Consider the following 8,145-nt stretch of genomic DNA (forward strand, 5'->3'; position numbering starts at 1 on the left):
CTCTAAAGTCACTCATTTCTTACTAATTGATTGCAGTTTTTATAGTGTTTAATCTTTTCTAGTCATTATCCTTCTTTCTCTCTTCCTCTGTATCTTTCCTTTTCCCCTAAACTGAATATCATACTGTTGATTAATTTCGAATTAAATAAAACTACCACTGGCACCTTTTCTACAAATTGGGACATCACATTCCCTACATGCCACTAGCTTGCACAACTCATAATTTGGCAAGTATTGATATAGCATTACGATAATTCTCCGAAGTGTAGAGAGGATAATCGAAATGTGTTCGTTTTGGGTAGAATTTCATACTGGGGTTAGGTGTCCTTAACTCTCGTAAGCATGGTTGTGATTCATGCGACAATTTTCATAAATATTAAAACCTTGCCATTACAATGTCAGTATGTAAAAAGATGTGAAACTTGGATCTTCGCTAGAAAATTAAACAATTAGTGTTTACTGTGGCCTCTTTGACGATGATTAAATTGTTTATCCAGTCGCAAAGACGGGTGTCTAGTAACTGGAAAGTCCGCCAATAATCAGTTACTAATATACTTGCCTCAAAATATCAAATTTGGAATCTTACCCACAGGAATGCAAACATTGATATGATACGTTTGAATATTGTTGCTCATTGTTGATATCCAATAATTTAGAGGGTATTTTCTATTATTTTGCTTGCTTATTCATGTAAAATTCATTATGTGTGTCAGAAACGTTGAACATAATTGTATATATTTGATGTTTTCCGTTGCGAAGTGGCAACACCATTGTGCCTTGCAAAAGTATATTAATGGTCGTCTTCCCTATTAAACATGCTGATGTATGTGAAGAGAACGACTTTTATATAAACATAGAATAGATGTAATTTGTCAAGTCATCATCTTTTTTTTTAACATTTCAGCATATTCAATGCCTTGAAATTGTGCAACAAAGTCTCTTGTCTTCCTAGTATCCTAATGTTGTCATTCCTGTTATCGTTTTTGACCTGCGGGTATCGTTTGGATACGTCGCTGAAATTGTGAGCACGCGATTGTTTTCTGTAAAGTATTGAAAAATTCAGCCTGTCCACGGTTGGCGATTCGAGGGAAAATGCAGACCTCTATAACAGAGTGCCATGTGTAATTCATATATTTGTTACATTTTTTGTGCCTTTACACTTGTTGAGAATTCATTGCATCCATGGATAAAAAGCGCTTAATATCAATAACAATGTCGAAAATTCTTATCGCATTACTGTTGTGTATAAATATGACACTTCTGTTCTATTGGTTTTAATGGAAATTGATGAATAATGTCCAAAAACAGGTTTTCACTCATTTGATCGGCATCAATTAAAGCTAAAAAGCATGTGCGCTATGATAGAGTACAAACTTATTCCAAACTCTACAATCTAAACGATTCACCCTTGGAAGCCAATCTTCCGACATAATTATGGGTGTTTATATCATTATGGCCTCTCTTGATTTCAATCCAAACAAATCTCAGTATAACACAAACGTGGACTAGCTTGGTGTTTTGCGACTTCCGTCTTGCTGCCTTTTTTCAAGGAAAGAGAACATAGAAATTAGATAGCTGAATTAATTACTTTTTGTTTATCTACGTGTTGAACGAGACGGATGGTGGAACACCTTGGCAGCCCAGTGCGACATTCTGTACACGGCAATGAAAAATACAGATAACATAATAATGTGTAGCCGATTTTTTTTTTTCCGGCAATGAAATTGCATTCCTCGGGGAAGGGTACATGTGGAGCTACGTGGTGGACATTTCTCTGCATCTATTTTTCATTCCAGGGTTAGATGTTAAAATGAACCGTTGTATTGGTTTCAAGCAAAGAAATCGTATGACACAAATTGAAAAAGAATTATGAGAGAATCTATTGATGAATTTACTGAGAGAGAATGTTATGTATTGTAAAGTAAAAAAAATGTAGCATTTTACGCATTATCCATATCATTTCTTTACAAAATGTAGTTTTATTTCGTAAAGTTTTTATAGATTTAGCTATTTTGATTGAAAGCATTATAATCTAGACAGAATTGTCATGAAATTATACAGATTTCATGGTCGTCATAATTTTAGATAAAATATATTTAGTAATCTAGATTGTGTATCCTCTGTATAGATGTTGAGCTTGTCCGTTGTGATAGTGAAGTTCTATCTACAAAGCATATGAATGTATATTTTGTTTCGTTTTACGTATTATAGTGTTACGCACTTGCCACACAATTCCCACTGTTTGCTGTTTAACTTGTTTTTTGTCCTGTCTGTTTTGTCAACGAGTAATGTGTACCATATACTAGCACTTTTAGGAAAGATTACACTTTGTTTTCGTATGAAGAGGTTGAAACTGTATTTACTCTTGTTGCCTGTGTATAATTACGTTCACTATGTGTATTTCATGTAGATTAGTTCCATATGTAAAGCCGCGTGCACATCGGTAGATCCCACTTGGATCCCGTCTTACATGTTGGATACTTGCCTAATACTCAAAAATCGTGATCGTGTATTAAACACTAGTATGGTGACGTTTCGTTTTCCTGTATTATACGCCATGGAACACGGCAATGTCTATTATAGTTATTCGGCGCGGACGGTACACCTTTTTTTATTATATACTTCATTTAGCTGTAGTGAATTCATGGTAGGTAGATGGTGCCATTTTGTAACACACTATAACCCTGTAAGTACGAGTAATCCCATGTTAATACGAGAACCTCTTTGCACATTTAGTTCAGCTTATCTTCTTACTTGTGTTACAAAGGCATTTTTATTTTTCTCCGAAAATAAGATCCTCCCACCCAAACTATGAGAATTATTAATATATATATATATATATATATATATATATATTTTTTATTTTTTATTTTTTTTTTTTTTTTGCAAAAGGGCAAACAGAACTCTGTGGAGGCAGCAACTCGAATCTGAAGAGTGCAAAAAGGGGAAAAAATTCATGAGATTCAACTAAATTTTCGATTCCCACAATTTGATGCTTCTGAATGCCATACAACGTGTGAATATAAGGAGTGCTGCTATTGCTAGATTCTCGAAGAAATTAGTTAGAATGGTTGTTTGTTTGCCCGCTTGTCACACCCTCAGATATTCATGCTAAAGAGAACTCAACACAGAGCTCTCTACCTCTTGGAAACCAATATTGGAAATTGGGTGTTTAAATGGAACTACAGGCTTCATCGGCAAACTTACTCTAGTATAGTGATGTGTTGTAGAGGTACAAGTGTATTTTTTTGTTGCCCTTTGCGATTTTTGTCAGTGCGCGACTATTTTGTTGGGGTTTATTTTTTCATTTATGGTAATGGGTATGTTCTTTTATTTGTCTATTTGCTTGTTTTTATTTTTGTTTTATCGTCATTATTTGGTGTCATCTGAATATCGCCAGGGAACACAGGGTGAACTAAACAGTGTCAGCGTCACATAGTGGCCTAGACACACGTGCTACGCATGCTACGTGCAATATTGTCGCAAATGTCGGGAGCATCCAAGGAATAATAATGTCCTAATTCGAATTGGCGAGAAAACCACATGATGGGAGTGAGTGATTTTGTCTATAACCTTTTTGGTATCACACGGGTGAGTACACCTGGAACTGCCAACACTGCTAGTCTTCTCTGACCAGGGAAATCAATATACTGCCTTATTTCAAACAAGTGCCTATCAATATAAATGAATCAACTTGAATAAATGTGAAGTGCCCATCATGAATTTTATTAATGCATAAATAGTCTTCTTCCTTGTAACTTATGTCATGAAAATGTTTACAGGAACATGTGTATACTGTAACACGATTTTTGCAAGAATAGAATCCCAACAGACTGCATGTTATTTTATTTTTTTGAACAAGGAGGGAATGACAAAGAGATATCACAATTGATATCCGAATGCTTGCACTCCTATTGCTTATGAACAGATTTAATGACTCATGAATGACATGATTCATTTTTTTTTTTTTTTTTTACAAATCATACCATGTATCATCCATTCTAGTGAACAGAAATAAATTTCCAGTAATTGTGTACATAATTTGAGTATCGGCTGTTACTTCACTGGTTGCAAATTAGAGCGCAAATGTCTGTCTGGTTGAATCTACCATCAAACATATCTATATTTATATATATATATCTATGAACATCGGTACCCAACTAGATAAATGTGCATCCACAGGTACAAACAGCCATCTCTTATTGACACAAAATTCCAGTTAAATGCACATGACTTTAATAAAGGCAAGGTAAGAAATGAACGGTAAGATGGATACACGTATAGATTGTGCAGACATCAACGAAGTATATGGTGTATAGACACAAAAGAAGTATGATTCTTACTGACCCAAATTTGACTGTACGTGGTTAAACTCCAAGCCATAAAAGTCTAGCTTAGATTTAAATGTTAAAATTTAGATTGGAGATCTCCTGTTCGGTTTGATTTAGTTAAAAGATGAGCAATACATCTAAACTCCTCAAAATAAGTTCTGCAATTAAAGTTTGACATATCATATTTCTCTTATACCCGCATTATCTTCATTAAATATGACATCATAAGAAAACCTGATTAATTATCTTTAAAATGACACCTCACTTGCTATGATTGGGTGTTCTTGGAATGTGCAAAACAGCTGGGTATGGGAACAGATCAAAAGTGAAAAGTCGCAACAAATCTTGATAATGTACAGTTTTGATGAAAAAAGGCCACTGGAATAAGCAATGCTGAAATGACAGCACTTTCAAAAACTCCTATTTCCTAGACATTAGATGACCGTTTGGTCAATCTTTATGTTTAATTTTAATCTGCAGTTTTTAATTCACGGATGAAGCCTGGAATCTAATGATAATCTCACAATGCATTCTTTTCAAGCACATTCCTTCCCTGAAACGACAAAGCAAATGGGAATTGTACTGTTTAACATAACACGTTTGCTCTATTTTGCAACATTTCACATTTGACCTTTCCTCATACTCAGTCATACTGTGCATTTCAGGAATACCCAATCTAGCAAGTGAGTTGTCATTTTAAAGATAGTTAATCAGGCTTTCTTGTGATGTCATATTTAATGAAGATAATGCGGGTGTAAGAGAAATATGATATATCAAACTTTAATTGCAGAATTTATTTTGAGGAGTTAGTATCAAATTTACAAGAGATCAGATATAACCTTTCCCTTGGCCCAAATCTAGAATATGATAAGATCCTACATCTTATAACGTGTACAATTACTTGTATATTCAATTACCATCGATTTTAATCAAGCAATATATTGTACAACTACGTAATACATGTAGAATGCCTTGTATTTGCGACTACATGCTACAAGCAAAAAACACAAGCAGCTATAGTCAGGAACATAAGACCAGAACATGTTTGGAGGAACCCACAGCAGACTGTCTGCATTTGTTTGGTCCTATCTCTATATCATGTACTTTGGTATTGCTCAAGTACTTAGCAAGTTGTTATCAGAATTGTTTGTTTTTATGTCACGCATGTTCAAAAACTCAGATAATGGGGCAAAATTGTAAATTTCTTTCAATGATGGCATTATGAGAATGAAAGTGTGATACGGTGGAATGATGCTGTAGTGACATGAGCACTCTACCGCTTGTCCCTTCAAGTCACATCAATGATGAAACATACAAAGCACAGATGGAGAAGACCACTAGTATTCAAGTAGATTGTAGAAGTACCACTGACATGGAATCGCTAGAAGCACTCTTGTCAGTATAGGTGAAATTCTTGTGTCTACTTCATATAAATCTTCTTGTCTTGTGTGTGTAAAAGAATTGCATATATTCATATTAAAGTACATTGTAAAACAGAAGATCAAAAGAAATCACTAATTTCATAAAATCATGCCTTTTGCATCATCAGTCTCCTACAAAATATTCAACACGTCAAGAAATTGAGTCAATATCTAGCAATCAGCCTACATACACTGACACAGACAAAAACACCCCTTTACACACACACACACACACACACACACACACACACACACTTCACTACCTGGTATTCTAAAAACTGCATTTTGATACTCATTTTTTTTTTTTGGCTATAGTTTGTTGTTCCAAAAATGAGAAAGTTTTTTTTTTTTTTTTCCCGAAGGCTCATTCATCCGAAAATTAAAAAATAAAAGGTAGTTTGGTATTCTTAAGGCACTTTAATCCAGAAATTAAATTCATATCAATAAAATGAGATTTATAAATCTGAACAAACTAATGTATGCACTTTTTTTCTCTCTCATTTTTGGATTCACAAATCTTTGGAATAATTATTTTTTCTGATGAAAGAACCTTCAGAACAATGATCCTTATTTCATTTTCGTGTAAAAGAACCTTCTGAACAGTGAATCTTATTTCATTTGAGACTACAAAACCTTTGATATAATGCCACAAGTACCTTCCTTCATTTTTGGATTATCCAACATCAGTGACTAGGTATATGGAAGTTGTATGTTTCGGAATAACAAGCCTTATTTTATTTTCATATTAACGAACCTTCGGAATAATAAACAGCACCTACTTCATTGATGCTGTAAACTCTAGATGCCATAAACCATTGGATTTTCTACTGAGTCTGCACTTAGATGCCACCACCCCAATATTGAAAAAAAAGTAAACTGCAGAAAACCCTCCCCATATAAATGCAATATTCAACATGGCTTTTAAATTTATGTATCATGTCACTTTTATTCTTTATTGCACATGCAAAAACATAACAGGTAATAAAGGATACAAATTGATGAAGGCATGTCCCTTCTTCTTGCAACATAAACTCATACTCAGTCATTCACTCCATAAATCCACTGATTAAGCCATTTTAAAAATAATAAAATGTGAAACACATCTTAGCTCTCCCAAATTCAGTGTGTCAGGACTCTGGAAATACCAGAGTATTTCCAGAGTCCTGACACTGTATCCATAATGTCCTACTTCCCATACTGTAGTAAGTGAACAAAACAGTTCAGAACCAAATTAACATTTTCTACAGTGTTGCTAATCAATATGCTCTTATTTCTTACAACATGTGTTTTATTTTGCTTGTGTTGTTTTGAACTTATTTGGGGAGAGGAACACTGCATGATGCCTTGTGTGCAACAGACACTGCTAGTAAAGCTATGTTAAATATGTATGTAGAAATAATCATTACATAAGTGAGAAAGGACTGTACGGAATACAGTATTTCTCTTTCTTAAGTGACCTTGTGGCAGATTTCATGATAATCTTGCTATCCTCTCATTGTTCCATGCACACAAACCCCTTGAGTGTATCACAAGCCTTGTGATAGCCTCACTAGTCTTCTAATCCAAGAATGTTAATCCACAGAGTGTATCACAAGACATTTTATAACAAGATTATTTTGAAAAATAGAAGGATTGACCAGTAGAAGTTTCTATTTTAAGTAATCTTTACAGCACTTGTGCTGTATTCTCAATTATTATCCACAAACTCTGTTGCATATCATTTTCCATTTGATCTATATCAAGTTCATAATGATGGACTACATGTCCAATGATATTTACATGGCTCAAATGATTTCACAATTCACAGCATGATTCAACAACATATTCATCCTTTCAGAAATAAGAGCATTTGCATATTTGAAAGGTTTGTTTATCTACACAACTTTTCAAATAGTAACTTATTTCCACATATAGATGATGATTTTATCATTCTTTTACATTTGGTGTAAGCTGAAATGACAACTGCTGAAGCTTTCCTTTCTAACTGTTGTGTCTCTTCATGTTTCTTTAAAAAGGTGAGCATGCTTTGTTTTTCATACATATATCGACACACTATGACAAAATTGGGACGCTGAATTTGCCTTTCAACAAACTGCACTGAGTACACTGCCTTCAGGGTTTTATGGCCAAAAATAGCTTGAATACATACAAAGCAAAATCTTCTCCATGCTACCCCAAAAATTACACTGATTTCAAGCAATGGTATCCATTTTGCTTTATAGGCAGTAAAACAATTGCTTTCTGCTTCCTGTGATATCATGGCTTATGAACTAGAATATCAAAGAAACATTTGATTAAGTGAACATATATATATATATATATATATATATATATATCCCCCCCCCAACACATTTGATGAGAGCTTTTCTTCTGACCTACACTTTTAACATGAC

This window comes from Diadema antillarum, unplaced genomic scaffold (genome assembly GCF_040938485.1).
Source record: "Diadema antillarum isolate AM-2024a unplaced genomic scaffold, OU_Dant_1.0 seq00000105_RagTag, whole genome shotgun sequence".
Taxonomy (NCBI): Eukaryota; Metazoa; Echinodermata; class Echinoidea; order Diadematoida; family Diadematidae; genus Diadema; species Diadema antillarum.